A 12,259-nucleotide genomic window follows, 5' to 3' on the forward strand; every position below is an offset into this window, starting at 1 on the left:
AAACCTGTGCATGTACCCAATGAATATAAAATAAACGTTGAAATTATTTTTTAAAAAAAATCTTAAATGGGCAATGATGCAAAGACATACAGAGTGGTAGAACGGACATTAGAAACTCAGAAGTGGGGAGGGTGGGAGCAGGGTCAGGCATGAAAAATTATTGGTTGGCTACAATGTACACTATTTGGGTGATGAGTACACTTAAAGTCTAGACTCCACCACTATACAATTTGTTCATGTAACCAAAAACTCCTTATAACCCCTAAAGCTATTGAAATAAAAGAAAAAAGAAACGGGCAATAACAATTCACAAAGGCTTCTCATAAACATTAATAATTGTTCATACAAAGTATGAGGGCTTCTCAACCTATCTGTGTTTGTTTCAAGTACTGAAATTTTTGCAAGCAAGATTAAAGAAGTATTAAAGTAAATATTCATTCTGCACTCTTTAATTTTTTCTGATTAACAATGAAAATTTATGAAATTATTTTTAAAAATTGACAACTATTGGGAAAAAAATAAAATAGGTCTTTGGTAAAGAAAAATTGGGGAACCATTGAGCTACGTCATCACTTGTAATGCTTCTCCCCAGTAGCACAATTACACAGTGTTTGGGATCAGCTATGGGGCTTGTTTTAAGTCATTCATTATGAGTATTGATTTAAAAAACAGTGATTGTGAGTGTTTTATACATTTTTATGAATTAAAGTAGATTCAAATATTTCTATATTTTTTCATTTAGATACTCAAATGCTAATTTATGTGGTAACAAAAATGATGGTATTTCGTGAAGTTTACAGAGAACCAAACAGTTCTGAATGTGCTCATGGGTGTTGTTTATGTTAGCATCATCTGTCACATATATCTTACTTCAAAGATTTTTTTTTTACTCCCTTTCCTCTGAATCTCCTTGAGCTTCATTTTTGTCATTCATAAAGCAAGATATAATCATTTTTACCTACCTTATACGCTGATATAAGGATTACATAATAACACCTGTTCAATGTGTACTGTCTAGTCAATGCTCTACCAGGCACTTCCCACATATTTTTATTTTCTGGATCTGACATTCTGGGTATAAAATGTGAGTCAATCTCTTCAGCTGAACAACAGCTTATGTCAAACTCAGTCCATTATTTTATGAAAACTTGATTTTCTTCATGGAACATTCTAAGAAACCAACACACTTTACAGGAGCAAAAATGAGAAACAAGTTTTCACCCTTTGTAGATTCGTGTTTTAGTGAGCCAAATACAAATTAAAAAGCATTTGTTCTGGGGATTAATTTTTTAAGCAAACATAGAGCCATACAACCCTAATGTCTATCCTCTTCTACTTCATAGCTTGTATCCACACCTGAAACAATAAATAACTGTCTTCTTTCAATAGAATGTAAACTCCAGTCAGCCAGCTATTTTGTCAGTTTTATTCGTCATCTAACTTCAGAGTCTAGAAGACTTCCTGACACATAGTGACCACCCAATAAATATTCACTAGCTAACTGAACAAGCATGAATGAATGAGTGAATAATGGGAGGAGGGCTTCAGAACCATAATGCCAAGCCAGCAGTCTCTGCTTGTATATTTCCTATCACTTAAGCAGACACATCCCTAGTTTCAGGAGAAGCCTCTACTTGAATATCCTGTGTTAACATGTCATCTGTAATTATCCACAGTCCATTGTTCCTTCTATCAGTCAGTGTCTGACAAGAAACAGAACACCCACTATGTTTAACTGAAGGAAACTTAATGAAGAGATTATTTACAGACGTGTGGATAGTGTCAAGGGAACCAACAAGAGATAGTAACATACCCAGACACCAATGATGGCAAAGAGCTATGACCACTCCAATGGCTAAAGGGACAAGGAGAGGGACCAACATTGCCCAGTGAGTCTGGAAGATCAGGAAGAGGGGCTGCCCTGCCAGGGCTGCTGTTGGAAAGGGATGCAGCCACTACCAAACACATGCAACCACAGTGAGTTAGAGCGGAAGCTGAAAGATTGAATACTCACACCTTCCTCTCTGTTGTCCTCCCTCCAGTATCCTGCAGCACTCACTGGCCAAACTCAACTGGAAAACAAAGAAGAAAGAACATGGGTGATACACTCCATAGGGACCAGAGTCTGGGGGCTCAGAGCAAATCAGAGAAGAGTAGAGAGCACATCTTGAGGGACTAACAGGGAAGAACCACCACAGCCCCTTCACATATTTTCCACCCATTGGTGGAAAATGAGCTGAAATATTCACTGTGCCCTCTATCTTTAATTCTTTGTGACAGGCTTTAATCCTCTCTCCCCAACTACATTCACTGGTCTGTCGTCTTCTCGATCTTGTATGATCACATGTGGAAAGCAAATACGAGTTAAAGGGTAATCACATAGTAGGGGTACTCAGTACGTGAGCACCCAGCAGATGTCAGACACTGGGCTGAGCACTGGATAGAGAACAGCAAATGGAGCTCCTCTTTCCTCAAGGTACTTACAGACATAGAGTGGAGGATTCAAAAGAAAGAGAACAAATCAACTAAAATTGTAACAAGGCAAGATAGCAGTTTATTGGGAATAAATGAAGAAAACCATGAAATACTTTCTTAATGAAAAATGGAAGGCCCGGCACAGTGACTCCCGCCTATAATCCGAGCACCTTGGGAAGCCAAGGCAGGAGGATTGCTTGAGCCCAGGAGTTCAAGACCAGTTTGGGCAACATAGTGAGACCCTGTCTCTACAAATAATAATTTTTAAAAATTATATGAGTGTGGTAGCACATACTTGTGGTCCTAGCTGCTCAGGAGCCTGAGGCAGGAGGATCACCTGAGCCCAGGAGGTTGAGGCTGCAGTGAGCTGTAAACACACCACCGCACTATAGCCTGAGTGATGAAGTAAGACCTTGTCTCAAACAAAAACAAATTAAAATTTTTAAAAATTTTATAAAAGGAAAAATAGAAACTTACATTATTGCATTCCTTTCTACAAAGTTTTATCTTCTTTAAGCTTTTGTATTTTACAAGAAAAAAAAAGACATTGGTGTTGATTTGAGGTAGCCAAAAGAATAGTGAGTAGAAATAATTTCTGGGCACAAGAGTAGAAAGAGAAGCTTTGGAATCAAAGAACGGGAATCAAATCTTTGTTTCTACCACTTTGAAGTCCAAAAGTACTGCAATTTCATCTCTACATGGTGATAGTGATACCTATGCTACAGGGTGGCTGAGAAAATAAAATTATTTGACTTTTTGTACACAAAAGCATTTCTGGGCACTGTGCTAAGAATTCACGGTGTTATTTCTTTTGCTTTTTGCGGTGTTATTTCTAGTTAAAATATTCAACCAATATATAATGAGTAGGGTAGGAAATAGACCTGATATAGGTGAAATCTCTGTATGTCCCTGTAATTGTAATTAAGGCCATCTTGGGAATAAAATGTTATAACACTGTCCATATGATTTCAAATTGTGCTCTCAATTTTCTACCCCAGGAAAAAAAGCACATGATTGCACATCAAAAAACTTCTGCTCAGTGGCTAAGTTTCAGATTAGAGTTAATTTCAAGGTTGATTGGAATGTCAGAGTTAATGATTTTGTCCCCAAAAACTTGGAATTTGTAATTATCCTAAAGACTGTAAACAGCGTTGGAAAGAGCTATTTGTCTTCAGCTTGTTTTTTCCCAGAATTTCCCAGAACTGCTCCCTACCATAATCTCTTTCTGCAATAACCTCAACTGTATGCAATAGTATGATAGTTAAAACTGTGGCGCCTGGCACTCTCCTGAATTTACAAACCAGTCAGTCTATTATCAGTGTTGTTATTAGGTCACCAAGATTGTTTAACCAAAAAGTGACACAATTCTTTACCCCAACTCCCATCCAGTGTTTGGCTAAGGCTAAATAAAATATGAGAAAAATATAATAAACTAAATAAGTTGGTTTGAATCCCAGATAATAAAGCACATGTGTCAAAAAGAAGTGAAAGAAGTAAAGTTATTTAAGTATGGGAAATTTGTTAGTTTTCGGTAGCAAATCAGGACTGAGAAAATAGAACGGAGTAGAAAAGAGGGAAGAAGAAAGGGAAGGATGAGAGGGGAAAAGAGGGGAGCCAGGAGAGACAGAGTGAGAAGAAAGAAGAAGTAGAAGGAAGAGGAAGAAGAAAAGACAAAAAAGGAAAAGAAAGCAAGTGTGAATCCAACCCTGCAAAAGTTCACAATAACATTAGTTTCTAAGAAGAATGGGCTTGGTCCCCTATTGTGGCATCCAATGTCACTGGTATTTAAATGATTCCACCATCCAGAGACTATTTATGAACTTCAAGACCATAAATCTGTTCTGGATGACCGTGGAGCATGGCTTATGTCCTTTGGGACATGCTATGTGATACAGCTAAGCCTCTATTCCAACCCATTCCCTATCCTTGATGCCTTTCTCTCCACAGTCGTTCAGTCTTCTCATATTAAGTTGGAATTCCACACTGGCAGAGCTAGAGGGCTCTTGGAGTTCATTTAGTCCAGCCCTGCTATTCTAAAGAGAAACTAAAGCCCAGAGAAGAACAGCAGCTATTTGTCCAAAAAGCCAAGGCTAGAAAAACAATACTTGCTCCAGTCTGAGGTGCCTCAAAAAAAACAAAAATGAGATTTTATACAGGGCTGCAGTTGGGATAAGAGGATCAGGAATTGTTTACCTCACCCCTGAACTACCACTCCCTGTGCTCAGTGATTCTTTTGACAGGAAGCAAACAAAGTCTTCTGCTCTTCGAGTAGAATGAACAATGTTGGGACTGACATTTATTGAGCGCTTTGTATGTGCCAGCCACTGTGCTCCTTGCTTCATATTCATGATCTCATTTAATCTTCACCACAACCTAATAACCTGGCTTCTCTGAGCACCAGTTTCCTCATCTGTAAGATGACCTTCCTAAGGTCACATAGAGTAAGTTTGTTTGCCTTTTAAATAGCAATGGTGCTGGGGAGTGGGGTGGATTTTGGAACCACTTGGATAAAGACACACAAAAATTAAAATTATCTGTAAGTTCTGAGTATTCTTTTCAGAATCACTCCTAACAGCAGAGGGATAGAGATAGAAAGCTATGGGAAGATGAGAGAAATCTTCATTCATGTGCTTTTTTCACAGTCGGCTAAGTTGTATTAACAATTTTGTTAGTCAAGGGAGGCTATCATCTATATAACAAGCACAGCTTTGTTGTTAAGCCATTGAGATTTGAGAGTTCTTGCCCACTCCACAGTGCAAGCAAGTGTTCATCCAGCAGACTTCTTCACGGTGATTCAGAGCTCAGATTCCTCCCATCTTGTGGCACTGCCATCTTCACCATGTGACCTCCAAGGCAGCCACAGAAAAAAAGAGGATCGAGTACTGTGCAGAAGAGAATACATCACTACTACCCACCTGCCACTGGCTCTACCATGAGTGCAAAGGGCTGGGATGAGGCTTAGCTGGGTGCCTGAGAAAAGAGGAAACCAGGTCTGTGGTAAGCACTAGTGTTCTCTGCCACAATGTACGGCCTTAAACAGGCAAAGGATTCTCCCATTATGTCAGAGAGTACCCCCAATAACCATGTGAGTTCAGTACCCTCAGAGTGAAGCTCGAATTAGATTCGATCAATGTTACACAGACTTAGGCTGTAGACACAGAAAAGCTCAGGTCATATTTCAGATATAAATGCAAAGTTCTTTCCTCCAAGGTCCCAGGCAATCCTGTGCTGACCAAGGGAGCTAGAAAACATTTGGCTCCTCCTTACCTAGCACAGCATCTGTAAGGCATTTCTCAACACTGAGTGAACGTCATGATAGCAACACAGGCTGAGACACTCAGCCACTCCTCCATTAATGCAGCCAAGGAAGGAAGAGCCTGGGCTTTTCTGTCTAAATTCTTAGAATCATTGAGTCAAGCTGGCCTGGGAAATCTCAAGATATCACGTTGGCACAGTCTAGGTAGAGGAAATCAGGCATCCTGACTTCTCACTCAGAACTTTTCAAGCTTCCAAGAGTACTGCGGCCCTCTGGTTTCTGCCCAAGAGATAACTGGAAAACTTTTTCCAGTGTCTCCCCATACAAGATAATGGTTTACAGATTGGAAAGTTAAAGCATAATCTTCAAACACAAAAGGTGGGTTTTCTTCAGTATGTGGCTGATAAAGTAAAATCAACTGTCTATTAAAAACAAAATAAACACTGAGAAATGGAACATTAATAGAAACCAAACTAGAGGCAAGAAACCTGAATTTTGGATCTGGCTGTGACATTTACGATTTGTGTGATCCTGAACAGTTAGCTACAATACTCTCTGAATCTTGACATTCTCTTTTGTTGAAACCAAATGGGTTAGGTTCAGTGGTTCTCAACTAGGGGCCACACTGTCCCCTAAGGGGCATTTGTCAAAGCATGAGGGCATTTTTTGATTGTCCAGTTGTGCCTGGAGGATACAACTAGCACTTAGCAAGTAGAGAGGCCAGGGAAGCTCCATGTCCTGCAGTATGTGAAACAGTCTCACCCAATAAAGAATTATCCCTCCCATAATGCCAGTGTCATCACTGTAAGAAGAAAAATCACCCAGGATAATATCTCACTACTAGGATCAAAGATTTTTTAACATAAAATTAGCCTAACTTTCTGCTTTCCTGGCTAGGAAACTCACAGCAAATTGGAGAATTCTCATTCACAGCTCCTTGTAACCTAAGTGCTTGGTATTATACTTTCTATCCCTTCTTTTCCTCATTCTCACTATATACTATCCCTCTCTCTCCTTCTCTCCAACACACAGACACACACACACACACACACACACACACACACACCAATTTCAAGCTTCTTAACTTTTTAATCTTACCTTAATGGTCCAATTTTAAATGAATCTTTTTTTCTATTGTTAATATACTTTTAAAAATAATTATTTTTTATTTTTATTTCAACAGTTTTTGGGGTACAGGTGGTTTTGCTTACATGAATAATTTCTTGTCTTTTTCTTTTTTTTTTTTTTGAGATGGAGTTGCTTTCTTGCCATTGAGGCTGGAGTGCAGTGGCGCGATCTTGGCTCACTGCAACCTCTGCCTCCCAGGTTCCAGCAATTCTCTTGCCTCAGCCTCCCAAGAAGCTGGGATTATAGGCACACACCACCATAACTGGCTACTTTATGTATTTTTAGTAGAGACAAGATTTCACCATGTTGACAAGGCTGGTCTCGAACTCCTGACCTCAGGTGATCCACCCATCTCAGCCTCCCAAAGTGTTGAGATTACAGGCATGAGCCACCACATCAGTCCTCGATAATTTCTTTAGTTGTGATTTCTGAGATTTTGGTGCACATGTCACCGGAGCAGTGTACATTGTACCCAACATGTAATCTTTTATCACTCACCCCTCTCTCAACCTTCCCCTGTGAGTGCCAAGGGTCCATTATATTATTCTTATGGCTTTGCATCCTCATAGCTTAGCTCCCACCTATAAGTGAGAACATACAATATTTGGTTTTCCATTTCTGAGTTACTTCACTTAGAATAATGGCCCCCAGCTCCATCCAAGTTGTTGCAAAGACATTACTTCATTTTTCTTTATGGCCGAGTAGTATTCCATTTTATATATATATACAGTATATACTATATATTACATACATTATATGTAGTATGTACTATATATTATATACATTATATATAGTATATACTATATATAATATACATTACGTAGTATATACTATATATTATATACATTATATGTAGTATGTACTATATATTATATATATTATATATAGTATATACTATATATTATATACATTATATAGTATATACTATATATTATATACAGTATATATTATATAATATACATTATATATACACTATATATACTATGTATACATATGGTGTATATATACTGTATATGGTACAGTATATATATGGTATACATATAGTATATCTGTATGTATATATACATACTATACATATAGCATAGACGCATACTATACCATGGTATAGTACAGACGCATACTATACCATGGTATAGTACAGACGCATACTATACCATGGTATAGTACAGACGCATACTATACCATGGTATAGTACAGACGCATACTATAGCATGGTATAGTACAGACGCATACTATAGCATGGTATAGTACAGACGCATACTATAGCATGGTATAGTACAGACGCATACTATAGCATGGTATAGTACAGACGCATACTATAGCATGGTATAGTACAGACGCATACTATAGCATGGTATAGTACAGACGCATACTATACCATGGTATAGTACAGACGCATACTATACCATGGTATAGTACAGACGCATACTATACCATGGTATAGTACAGACGCATACTATACCATGGTATAGTACAGACGCATACTATACCATGGTATAGTACAGACGCATACTATACCATGGTATAGTATAGACGTATATATATATAGTGTATATATATATATATACAGCTCCATCCAAGTTGTTCCAAAAGACATTACTTCATTTTTTTTATGGCTGAGTAGTATTCCATTTCATATATATATACTATATACTATTTATATTATATATTATATGCATTATATATGTATATTATATATAGTATATATACACTATACAGTCTATATTATATATAGTCTATAAAATATATAGTATATATACTATATACTATATATACTATATATAGTATATATACTATATACTGTATATATATACTATATATAGTATATATGCTATATATAGTATATATACTATATACTGTATATATATACTATATATACAGTATATATACTATAAATACTATAAACAGTGTATATATACTACATATAGTATATATAGTATATATAGTGTGTATATACAATATATAGTATATATAGTGTATATATATAGCATATATACTATATATAGCATATATACTATATACAGTATATATACACCATATATGCTATATATGTATACCATATAGTATATATGGTGTATATATACACTACATATACTGTATATAGTATATATATAGTATATAGTGAGAATGAGGAAAAGTATATATAGTATATAGACTATATATTATATAGACTATATATAATATAGACTATACAATACATAGTATATATACTATATATACAGTATATACATGTATGATATATAATATATAATATAAACACTATATACTATATATATATAATGGAATACTACTCAGCCATAAAAAAGAATGAAGTAATGTCTTTTGCAACAACTTAGATGGAGCCGTATATATATATATATACACACTATATATATATATATACACATCTATACTATACCACGCTATAGTATACATCTATACTATACCATGCTATAGTATATGTCTATACTAAACCATGCTATAGTATACATCTATACTATAGCATGGTATAGTATACGTCTATACTATAGCATGGTATAATATACGTCTATACTATAGGATGGTATAGTATACGTCTATAGTATACATCCATACTATATGTATACTATATATACACTATAACATATACAGTATATATACACCATATATACATAGTATATATGGTGTATATATACATAGTATATAGTGTATATATACATAGTATATATAGTATATACTATATATAATGTATATAATATATTATATACTATATATAATGTATATAATATATAGTATATACTATATAAAATGTATATAATATATAGTATATATTGTATATATATATAAAATGGAATACGATTCGGCCATGAAGAAGAATGAAGTAATGTCTTTGCAACAACTTGGATGGAGCTGGGGGCCATTATTCTAAGTGAAGTAACTCAGAAATGGAAAACCAAATATTGTATGTTCTCACTTATAAATGGGAGCCAAGCTATGAGGATGCAATATATATACTACATATATACTATATAGTATAACATATATACTATATAGTATATATAGTATATATAGTGAATGTATAATGTGTCTATATTATATATAGTGTATATATTATATATAATAATATATATTATATGTAGTATATATATTTTATATACACATTGTATATATTATACACTATATATACACTATGTATACTGTATATAGTATATATAATATATTATATATTATATATACACCATATATACTGTATATAGTATATATAATATATACTATATATATAATACATACTATATATTATAGATAATACATATACACTATATATACTGTATACAGTATATAGTATATACTGTCTATAGTGTATACAGTATATAGTATATGCTGTCTATAGTATATACTGTATATAATATATAAAGTATCTACTGTCTATAGTATATATTACATATAGTATATACAATATATATTATATATACCATATATAAAATATTATATATTATATATTTTATCTATAGTGTGTATATAATATGTATTATATTACCTATAGTGTGTATATAGACTATATGCTATATATACCATATATACACTATATACTATATATACCATATATACACTATATACTATATATACCATATATACACCATCTATATACCATATATATAATTACATATACCATATATCTAATTGCATATACCATATATTTAATTATATATAATATATATTATATATAGTGTGCATATAATATATAGTAGATTATATAAAGTGTGTATATAAACACCATATATACACACCATATATATAAACCATATATATACCATATATATACCTCATATATACCATATATATACAATATATATACCTTATATATCATATATACTATATATACCTTATATATACCATATGTATACAATATATATACCTTATATATACCATATATAACATATATATGCACCATATGTATATAACATATATATACCATATACATACCATATACATATATAATATATATACCATATATATACCATATACATATATAATATATACCATATATAACCCATATATATACCATATATGTACCCCACATATACCATATGTATACCATACATATACCATATATATACACAACATATATATACCATATATATACTATGTATATGCCATAAATATATACACCATATATATACCGTATATATACACCATATATATACCATATATATACACTATATATATACCGTATATATACACCATATATATACGGTATATATATACCATATATATACGGTATATATACACCATATATATATACGATATATATATACCATATATATACGGTATATATACTATATATATACGATACATATATACACCATATATATACCATATATGTACCATATATATACACACCATATTTATATACCATATATACACACACCCTATATATAGACCATATACATACACCATGTATATGCCATATATATACACCATATATACAAACCATATACCATATGTATATACCATATATATACCATATATACGTACCATATATATGCCATATATACGTACCGTATATATACCATATATATACACCATATATGGTATACCATATACCATATATATACCGTATATGGTATACCATATACCATATATATACCATATATACACGTTATATACATATATATACCATATATACACCATATATACCATATATATAACGTATATATACCATATATAAAACGTATATATGCACCATATATATTACATATATACATCATATATAACATATATATACACCATATGTATATAACATATATATACACCATATATATACCATATATACACACCATATATACATAGCATATATACACACCATATATACACCATATATGTACACCATATATATACACCATATACATATACACCATATATATAACCATATATATACACACCATATGTACACCATATATACACACCATATGTACACCATATATATACACACCGTGTGTATATATACACCATATATATACACACCGTATACATATATGGTACATAGATACCATGTATATATGTACCGTATATGTATATGGTGTATATATGTACCGTATATGTATACCATGTATATATGTACCCTATGTGTATACCATGTATATATGTACCATACATGTATACCATGTATATATGTACCGTATATGTATACCATGTATATATGTACCGTATATGTATACCATGTATATATGTACCGTATATGTATACCATGTATATATGTACCGTATATGTATACCATGTATATATGTACCGTATATGTATACCATGTATATATGTACCGTATATGTGTGCCATGTATATGTAGCGTATATGTGTGCCATGTATATGTACCGTATATATATACCATGTATATGTACCATATATATACCATGTATATGTGCCATATATATACCATGTACATTT

General features: G+C 33.1%; 1 long non-coding RNA gene across 1 annotated transcript in view; it reads right to left on the reverse strand.

The window, feature by feature from the left end:
• LOC107973924 (uncharacterized) overlaps nt 1-12,259 on the reverse strand; it is a 97,412-nt gene that overhangs the window by 8,860 nt on the left and 76,293 nt on the right. Inside the window, exon 3 of the long non-coding RNA XR_001716455.2 lies at nt 2,015-2,072. This is a non-coding gene — a long non-coding RNA (uncharacterized LOC107973924). The remainder of the gene's footprint in view (nt 1-2,014; nt 2,073-12,259) is intronic.

Source organism: Pan troglodytes, chromosome 1, assembly GCF_028858775.2.
Source record: "Pan troglodytes isolate AG18354 chromosome 1, NHGRI_mPanTro3-v2.0_pri, whole genome shotgun sequence".
In the NCBI taxonomy this organism is placed as follows: Eukaryota; Metazoa; Chordata; class Mammalia; order Primates; family Hominidae; genus Pan; species Pan troglodytes.